Source organism: Elaeis guineensis, chromosome 14 (assembly GCF_000442705.2).
Source record: "Elaeis guineensis isolate ETL-2024a chromosome 14, EG11, whole genome shotgun sequence".
Classification (NCBI taxonomy): domain Eukaryota; kingdom Viridiplantae; phylum Streptophyta; class Magnoliopsida; order Arecales; family Arecaceae; genus Elaeis; species Elaeis guineensis.
In genome coordinates, this window is record NC_026006.2 from 23,073,883 (window position 1) to 23,084,092 (window position 10,210).

At 35.3% G+C, this 10,210-nt stretch overlaps 1 non-coding gene across 1 annotated transcript; it reads left to right on the plus strand.

The window, feature by feature from the left end:
* The first annotated feature begins 339 nt into the window (after positions 1-339).
* LOC140853907 (small nucleolar RNA R71) lies at positions 340-445 on the plus strand. The gene has a single exon (XR_012137049.1). It is a non-coding gene; the product is annotated as a small nucleolar RNA R71 (small nucleolar RNA).
* Positions 446-10,210: the final 9,765 nt, after the last annotated feature.

The window sequence follows — 10,210 nt, forward strand, 5'->3', positions numbered from 1 at the left end:
CACACAATGAACAAACATCTTGGATTGGGTTAGGTGGAATCGGAGATTGTCCAGTATTTAAAAGACGATCTAATTTTTGGGATAGTTCATCTACCTTATGATGGATATCTATGGCATTTCCTACTTCATATATTCCATCTCTCTTTGGGTTTAACATGGGTTTATCTCTAATAGAGGTAGACATATGATGTAATAAATTTTTACTTAAAATTTCAAACAGTTATCATACCTCATCCTCATTTTTCAGCATGAATGTCCCACTGCATGATGCATCGACCATTTGTCGATGTCTTTCCGATAGCCCATCATAAAAATATTGGATTAACTGTCACTTGGGTACAGCATGGTGGGGACATTTTCTAATAAGGTCCTTTAATCTCTCCCATATTTCATGAAATATTTCTCCATCTAATTGGGAAAAACTAGTTATGGCTTTCCTTATTTGATTAGTTTTTCCTATGAAAAAATATTTCTTGAGAAACTCTCCTTGCAGCTGGTCCAAGGTTGATATAGTCATAGAATCCAAAGTATGTAGCCAGTATTTGGCTTTGTCCTTAAGTGAAAAAGAAAATAATTTTAACCTAAGAGCATCATCGGAGAAGTTGTGAATTTTGATAGTTGAGCATATCTCAAGAAATTCTTCAAGATGTTTATAAGGGTCCTCATTACTAAGTCCATAAAATGAAGGTAACATTTAGATTATATTGGACTTAATTTCATATTGAGTGGCCTCCACAGGGGGCACTTGAATACAAGGAGAGTAGGTATATGTGGAAGGAGTAAAGTACTCCTTCAATTGCTTGGGTGGATCATTCTCCTGATTTCGGTCCATATTTTTACGTCTGTTGGCTCTAAAGGTTCTTTCTATTTCTGGATCAAAAGGTTGGATTTCTGATCATAATGATCTATGGCCAAGCATACACCTTACAATTGTATTTTAAAGCAAACATAGAAAATTTTATTTTTTATAATATATATATATATATATATTTATAATAAATTGAGAAAAGAATGAAGAAAATCTAAAGAGAAGAACCTAAGAATCTTAAATCTATGAAAATGGAGAAATTAGTTAATGTTTAGATGTTAATTGCAATCAACTTAAACAAGCATAGACTCTCTATCCTAAGGTTAACTTAGATCTAGACAGCTCCTAACTTTCAAGACCGCCTTTGAGCACTCCAAGCTCAAGACTGACTAACTGACTTGGCCAGGTAAGCATAAGATGTGGGAGGTTCCCTGCTCGTTGCTTTCCTTAGACACTAACTAAGTTGGCCAGGTCAGTCAACGGAACCAATTGAAAACCACTTTCTTTAACCACTTGCCTTAGACACCGAGCAATTAACCAATCCGCACTTGGTTCAACTCTAGAGCTTTCTTATTCTATTGAGCTCAAAATTTCTAGAGCTGACATCTAGTTGATTTTAGATTAAGGTCTAGGTTATGCAAATGCAAGGGAGTGATTTGTGGGCCAAGGAAGGGTGATCAAATCCCCACCTTATCTTAGTTAATGGGTTGCGTCCTTAAAGTTAATTATAGAGATGAGATGCAAAGAAACAAGGTGTCCAATCAAGTTAGAAATTTTTATATTTGAGGTTACGCTATTTTATTTAAGTGTTATGAAATATCAGTGGCTTTTTTTTTTCAATCGTGCCAAGGTCCTCGACAACGGCACCAAAATTTGATGCGTAGTCGTTGATAGTACCAAAAATAACTCTACTCACTACGTAGGTAGGATGAGTCGAGATCGTATCCTCAAGGACCTTGGGCTAAGTTGAGATTGCAAAATAAAAGAAAGAAGCATTGTTTTGATTTAGAAAATAAATTATCTTAAAATTGATGTAATTAGAAAATAAAGAGCTCGAGAGTTTTGAATTAATCTTGCACTAGTAGAGTTGTATCTCTTTTTTTTTAATTAAATAGATATGATTAATCTTAGAAAAAATATCTATCTTTCCTCGGCACGCTCCATATCTGTAGATCACGGTGCGTCTCCAAAAAGTACTAGGTAAACAACTCTTCTTTCCTCGGCACGCCCCATATCCGTAGATCACGGTGCATCTCCGGAAAGTAAAAGTTGTTCCTAATATTAATCTAACAAGAAAGCATAAATAAAAGCATATGAAAGAGAGAAAATAAAGAACTCATGATGATTTAAAAAAAAAGCATAATCTTTATTGCATATAAAGAAATACAAGAAAGTTTAGAACAATAAACCATCTCTGTGTCGTTACAAAATTTCTTCTCCACTCTCGAGACTGCTAGCTTAGCTGCTCATAAAGTAGTCCCTTTCTATTTCTCTATGCAAGGCTCTAGAAGAATTTCTGGGCTCCCCCTCCAATGGGAGTACAAAAGTCTTTTTATAGGTGTTAGGAGAGAGGAGTTTTACATGATTTTCTGATGTGGGACTAAAAAAAATGCTAAAGACTAAAAGATGGATGGATGAGATGGAAAGATCACAAATAAATAAAGAAAATACTAATCTTTCCTCTCAAAGTATTTCTAAATATTAATTTTTTTCCTTTAATAAGCATCTGTTCGTCCGCCAGCAAAAACTCCCCGCGAACCCGCCTGCCGCACCCCACTCGCCGCGCGCCCGCACCTGCACACCCGCACCCGTGCGTCTGCACACGCTCGCTCTCACGCGCGCCGCGTGAACACTGCTGTGTGAATACTCTTTTTATATTCCAAAAAGAAACTTTCGTTTCTTCACAATGACGTCTATATCCTTTTGGATTCCTTGCATAGTATCTTCATTTTCTATAATACCGTATGCATCCTTCTTTTATTTTAATTTTATTTGAAGTCCAAATTTCTTCAAACTTGAGTCTTTTTGATCTATGAATCAGACTCTTTGTATCAGCGATCATCTTTCCTGTAAAACATAAAAAGAAGCATCAAATTCTTAATAAATAAAATAAATTAAATATGATTTTCTGCTTTAAATGACTTAAATTAAGTGTTTATCACATATCATTTAAAACCTGATCCTACCCAAATTTTGATGTGAGATAGAGAAGGGAAAGGACTCTTTAGTATGAAAAAATCTCACACAAAATAATTTTGTGCATAGAGAAAGATTGTGTCAAAAATTATGACGTAAGGGGAGGAAGAGTCCAATCCTATTTAGACTCTAGGTTTCCTTATTTGAATCCAAACCAAATCACATCTGATTTAGTCAAAATAAAATATATAAAATCTAATTTAATTAAATTTATTAATTTTTAATTAAATTTTAATTAAATTAAAAATTAATTGAATCAAAATTTTGATCAAATCAGAGATATTTCTTCCTTAGCGATTAGGTCATCTCATAACCTAATCGAGTCAAACCTAATTGAATATAATTCAATTAGATTTTATTTAATCTTATTTACTCAATAAAATTAAGTTAATTAGCAATCTAATTACTAATTAATCTTTTATTAATTTATTAACACTTGATGAATAAATTTATTGTAACTTTTGCACAAGGTTAATCATCAATCAAATTGATGATTAAGCCCTTGAACGATTCTCAATCATTGATCAACCACATGATCAGTCAGAAACTTCTTTTAAGTGTGACCCCATAGGTTCGAACCTAAATCAGTAGTACAAAAATAAATTTTTGAACCAATTGATGTAACCATCTAGTAATGATGACTAGATGTTCAGATAGGTCAAATGATGGTGAATCAACATTCAAGAACCTATTGGCATATGGTTATCGTATAATTCATCCCCTTAATCCTAATGCTTGAGGATGACCTAAGATTTAACTATCAATCTTAGATAAGTCATCCACATTATATTTCAATCTTTTTTAAATCCATCACATGGATTATCCGGATCTAGATTTTGCTAAATTAAAATACATTGATACATTAACTCCTAATAATTCAAAGGGGTCAATCTCATCTTGATTCATGCACTGGCTTGATACTTGACTGCATCTAAAAATCTTCTGTCACTGAATTAGAAACTCAGTTAGTCTAGTATCAAAGTACAGCGAGTTGCTTGCAAGTCATTATGGTGATCTCAGATCGGAGGGACACTTTTACCCATACCCTTCATGAGCTACCTTTGACAGCAGAGTGCTCCACAGTTGGTCACATTCAGTGACGATATACTCTTACATCTTATCTACATGCCATACCAGTATCTCCACACTATTTGGTTACGAAGATAACTAATACATATGGCACACAATGACCTACACTTGATGTCGTTATCGTCCTAGTAATAGTGTATCATTTGGTCGCAAACCAATTTAAGGACTATGCGATAAATCCTCCTTTATCGATTAAAGTTATCCTAAGAACTTCATCACAACATAAGAGTTCGTTAAAAGATGTAACCTTGTAATGAAAAAGGTTAAATAACTTTTATTATTTATTAATTTATATACATTTATAATTAGCATAATCATCAAATGATTGACTTTAGGACATATTTTTCAATATGAATGTCACTAATTTAACCATTATTTCTTTAAGAATAAGATTTAATTTTTAAAATTTAAATTAGATTTTTTTTTAAAGTTGGTTTCACCACACCATATGAGATATGATATGGTGGACAAGTTTGAGGACAGATCTATGAGAGATCTTTTATGATGTATCCTAAAAGGGTTTGGAATGCCACTTTCTCTTCCTAGTGGTTCATAATATGATTGTGAGCAATCATACTATTTTTTTGAAAATAGTAAGATGATAAACTCGAAGAAAAATTTTTAAAGAACAACGAGTCACAAGACCTGTACAACCTATTTAAGATGAGCCAGTATGTCACGCCCCCGACCCGAGATTGTGAATCGAGGGTCGCGGCAACCGCCGCATACTCATGAAGAACTCTCTCCATAAGCATGCAAGGCATCTCATCACGATATCAATGCATCACAGTGGAATAAATTCAAATAATTATTATTCAACTGTAATTCAAGTAATTAAATCAAATATCTTACATCCAATAAAATTTTACTAAAATAATAGATCTAAATTCAATGAAGTTGACAATGCTAAAATCTCGCCTCTAAAAGCTCTGTCCCAATATTTCTTCCCACGCTCGAAATTAATTATCTGAATCTGAAAAAAAATAGAAAGAAAGGTAATGAGCTAGACAGCCCAGTAAGTAACAAATATCTCAACTAGATATTTCAGATATTATGTAATTTTCAAGAATAATGTTGCAAATAAACATAAGAGTATATTTCATACTGATTTAATACAAATCAAATATTTTCAAATATTCACATATAATATAATTATAAATCTGATTCAATTCAAAACACTCGTAACTCAACAGCCTTGACTATGACCAACGTTTAACCCCCATTGGTGAGGTCCACAGAATACCAGCGCACAACCCCCACTGGCAGGGTCCACAAATACCAGCGCACAACCCCCACTGGCAGGGTCCACAAACACCAGCGCACAACCCCCACTGGCAGGGTCCACAAATACCAGCGCACAACCCCCACTGGCAGGGTTCACTGAGTACCAACGCATAATCCCCATTGGCAGGGCCCACTGAAACATAGTTAGGCTGAGAGCATAAATCCGATCTGTATCAAAACACTTTGTACCATAATATATATCATAATCTTTCACTAAACATGTATATAAATTGATATACCATAACATTTTAAAAGCACTTTTCTTTAAAAATATAATTTCATAAATCATGCATAATTTCAAAGAATAATTATTTATTTTCAGAATAAATATGAAATATCTCGAGAAAATGATTCATTACTTACCTTTCACGGAGCACTGAATGAACAGATCGACTAACTTCTAGGAGATTCTTCCATGCCTATTATCCAAAATTATATTTTTATATTAATTTTAATTCAAAATTAAATCTAACAAATCCCAAAATCAAAACCTCACTTAAAATCACTCTTCCCTAAACTCGATCAAGATCATCAATGAAGCCTTCCACTTCGCTAATCCTAGAGGAATAACTTTAGAGAGAGAAAAATCCATCAAGAGAGAGAAACAATCTAGAGAGAGAAAATTCTAGAGAGAGAAAGTAGAGAGAGAAAGTCTAATTTTAGAGAGAGAAAGTAAGGGTTCAGACTGAAAGAAGAGAGAGGAGAGAGAGAAACTCTCTCTCTTATCATTTTTTTTATTTTATTTATTTATTTATTTCTTTATTTATATATATATATAAGTATATATATATATATTGTTATTATTATTATTATTATATTTATTCTTTTCTTTTCTTTTTTTTCTTCTTTTTTCTTCTTTTCTTTTCTTTTTCTTTTCTTTTCTTTTTCTTCTTTTTCTTCTTTTTCTTTTCTTTTCTTTTTTTTTTCTTCTTTTTTCTTCTTTTCTTTTCTTTTTCTTTTCTTTTCTTTTTCTTCTTTTCTTTTCTTTTTCTTTTCTTTTCTTTTTCTTCTTCTTCTTCTTCTTGGCTCTTCCCGCATCGGAACAGGGGACCGGCGTCCCCTCTTTTGTCGGGCCGTTCAGGCCACGACCGTCGCAGCGGAGGCCGACGGGGGCCACTCCCCCGGTCACGGAGGAGCGTGGCCGGCGATCGATTTCGATCGTCGGTGCCAGAAAAATCCACGGGAAAGAGACCAAAACAGAGGTCTCTTTCCCCGATCGAAAATCGGCGACTCTCATCGCCGGCAGCCGCGCACAAGAGCACGGAAAGAAGGGGAAGGAAGAGAGGAAAAGGAGGGAAGCTTACCTTCACCTCCGGTGACTTCGTCGGAGAGCAGTCACGGTGAAGACAAGGTGGTGTCCGCGGCTCTATTTCAGGAAAATCGGAGAGAAGGAGAGAGGGAAGAGGCCGATGTCTGGTCTCAAGGGAGAAGGGTATTCTTATAGGGGGCCCTAGGACTCCGAGGGGTCCTAGGAGACCTGATCTAGCCCAGATCTCGTCGGAGAAGAAGACTCCTATCGGGAGTCTTCTTCCCGATTTTGAATTCCTCTATTTTTTTTTTTTTTGGGCTTTTGTGGGCTGAATTAGGTTTTGGGCTATAACACAGTATATGTAGTATCTCCTCCACTTCATACATCTAGTAGGATCTCCCATTATTTAGAAAGATACTTGGTATTCTTACAAAGGATTCAGAGAAAATGTTTCTCAAGAGAGATTGGGAACATAGGGATGATCCCAAAAAATCCTGCAATGATGTGATATGAGGAATCATATAGTTACATGAAGGTCAGTGGGAGGATCCCATACTGACATCGATTATGATATGATTATATATAGAATTTTTTTTCAATGACCTAGGTCAAACATTCTGAAAATAAAAGGCCTATAGAGATATATCCTAAAAGGATTTTTTTTCACAGACAAGTACATAGAAAAGGTGCTGAAAGGGTTCCGTGTTAAAACCTCCAAGAAGAATCCGTTATCCTCTTAGGCATAGTTGTATACCATGCTATGTACTCGACTTGGTATATCTTGTTGTGAAAGTCACAAGCAGATATTAGTCAAATCCAAACTAGGAGCATTGGATTACTGTCAAAAAATCTCCATGTACTTGAGAAGCACTAAGAGATTATTCCTCATCTTTGAACAAGAGTTAGAGCTAAGAGTTGAAGGATACACTACTGTTAATGGTAGAATATCTACATTAGCATGAGTTATATTGGTTCGATATGTTAGAAGAGTTTCAAGCAATCGACCAATGGAAGCTGAATATGCTATAGATGTGCAGGATGCATTCTAATTCTTATGATAGTTGCGGAACTTGATGTCATACCATTAGATACTATGACATTGTACTACAAAGATAATGGTCCATAGCCATCGCTAAAGAGTCAAGGTCTCACCAGAAGTCCATGCACATAGAATAGAGATATACGTGATTATCTCAAGTAGAAATACATGGAGGTACAGAGAGTGGACTCCACATAATAGTGGTAGGCCCAAGTCACTTAACCAGCTAAACACCAAAGCCTATCTTCAGAAGATGGAGCTTAGGTATATGGCAGATTGGCTTTAGTGCAAATGAGAGTTTGTTAGATATATGCCCTAAAAGCCAATCTTTGCTGACACATACCTTTCTCTAAGGTATTTTTTATACTTGATGAGTAGTATTAATAACCAATCATGTCTTTTGTATCCATGATTTATCTTAAAAATTAACAAAGATGATTTTGTATATTCTCAAGGTATTAAGAATTTGAGACATACATCATTAGTGGTTAATTTTTAAATGCTCCCAATCGAAGGATCGTCACGGAGGACAGTTATCAATCCATTCAAGATCAATGCACAGATCACCTCTCTTTAGGGCAGATAAGTCTCGAGTCTGTGGTGTAGAGATACTGAAATAAGAGTGCAGGTGGTTGTTAGAGAACAACTTGCACTGAGCGTGACCAACACGAGAAACCACTTGGATGTCTACTCACTCGTTAGTGGTTTTCTCGATGCTGCAGTGGTGTGATTGGTCCTTTGACCTACGGTGTATTGGCTATTCACAGCGAGGCTACTTAGTTTGATTACACATTTTCTTGATCCCTAGCCATTCGGGTCTTTGCTGTGTATGTTGGCTATTATAGGTTCAGGTTCGCTGTTTGGAGTAAGATACACCTAAATGGAATCTATTGACCTTGATAGAAAAAAGAAAGTCCTATGCAATTCGCAAGACTGAGTTTAGAAAATCTCTGACCAGAGTAAGTGTGAATACTAGAAAAAAAGTTTTCACAAGATTCACAGATGACTCAAGTCGAGCCAATCTAGCATATGACTGACGATGGGGTTTGACGAGTTCTCCATGACCTCCATCAAGTTGGGACTTACAATAGAGAGATTGTATCACATGATAACTACACCTAGAGATTTATTTTTTTGTTCTACTGGGTTGGCACTATATATTGCTAGACATCACTGGGGGATCGTGAGAACTCACTAAGATCATTTTCGGATCAACGATTTTGTTAAGGTGAGTTGAAATTATTCTAGCCCATCGAAAAAATTTTTGATGATACTGTGATGGAGATCACGATATGTCTCTACCAGATAGAACAGAACCTGAGAGGTCACACACAAAAGAAGCATGACCTGATCAATGGCTTGGATCATATTTAAATTATCAATCGATTGATAGTTTGACTTTTAAAAACTGCTAATTTATAATCGTTACATTTTTGACAACTGCTAATTATTAATATCGAAACTTAATTACAAATATTATAATTTTATTGAAGCTAATTAAATTATAGATTAAGTCTTAATTAATTTAAATTAGATTTAATTTAATTAAATTTAATTTAATTTAATACTAATTGGGTTCAATTATCCAAATCAGATTTGGATTTCAAGTTTGATTGAATCAAGCTTGATAGCCTTTCGAATTTGACTCATTTTGCACTCGATTTGAATCCAATTGAGATCAAATTTGAACCAGAAGAACCACAACTCAGAGAGCCCAAGTTTTTTTAGACTCTCTCTTGAGAAATTATGCCAAGAAAGGAATAGGGGTGTTGTTTTTCTCGTGCTTCTCTTCTTGCGCACGTGAAAGGGGAGGGGAAGCCAATAGTTGGCACCCCACCTTATCTGAAATTTTTTTTCTTCGAAATTTTTTTCCATTTAAATTTAATTTAAAATAAGATAAGAATATATTTGATTAGGGCATGGAAAAAAATTTTGTGTGATAAAAAAAATTTAAGGAAAGGTGGACGTGCGCTAATTGTGAGTGGAGGTTTCTTTCTTACATCATAACTTTATCTCAACACCTTTCTACCCTTTGATTTGATTTTCAACACCCCAGATTAAAAGAGATTAGATCTTTTGGGCATTAAGAAGGGTTTGGGGCATGAGGAATTTGTGGTGTGCAACAAAAATAAAAAGGGAGGCATGAGGTCTTGTGTGAATAAGAAGTGGCAACTTCTTTTGGACAGGCTCTCCTTTCCAACTTCTCCTCCTCCCTTCTTCCCTTCATCCAACACCCAGATCTAATGGTGATCAGATATAAGAAGAGAAAAGAGAGAGAAAAAGAGAGGAAGAAGGGTTCTTCTTCTCTTCATGGTGATCTTGTTCAGATCCTGTCAGATCTGCACGAAAGAGTTTGCGCAGCGATCTCTTTCTTCAAGATCTAGAAGAAGAGATCTAGATCCAAGGATGAAGATCAAGATCTGTAAGGTGCTAGCACATCGATAATCTCAATTTTTTGATCAGGTATCTATGTGTGGATACCAGCAAAGGTCAGACGTGTGTGTAGCTACAATCAGAACCCGAAACATCCGCAAATCCAAGGTAT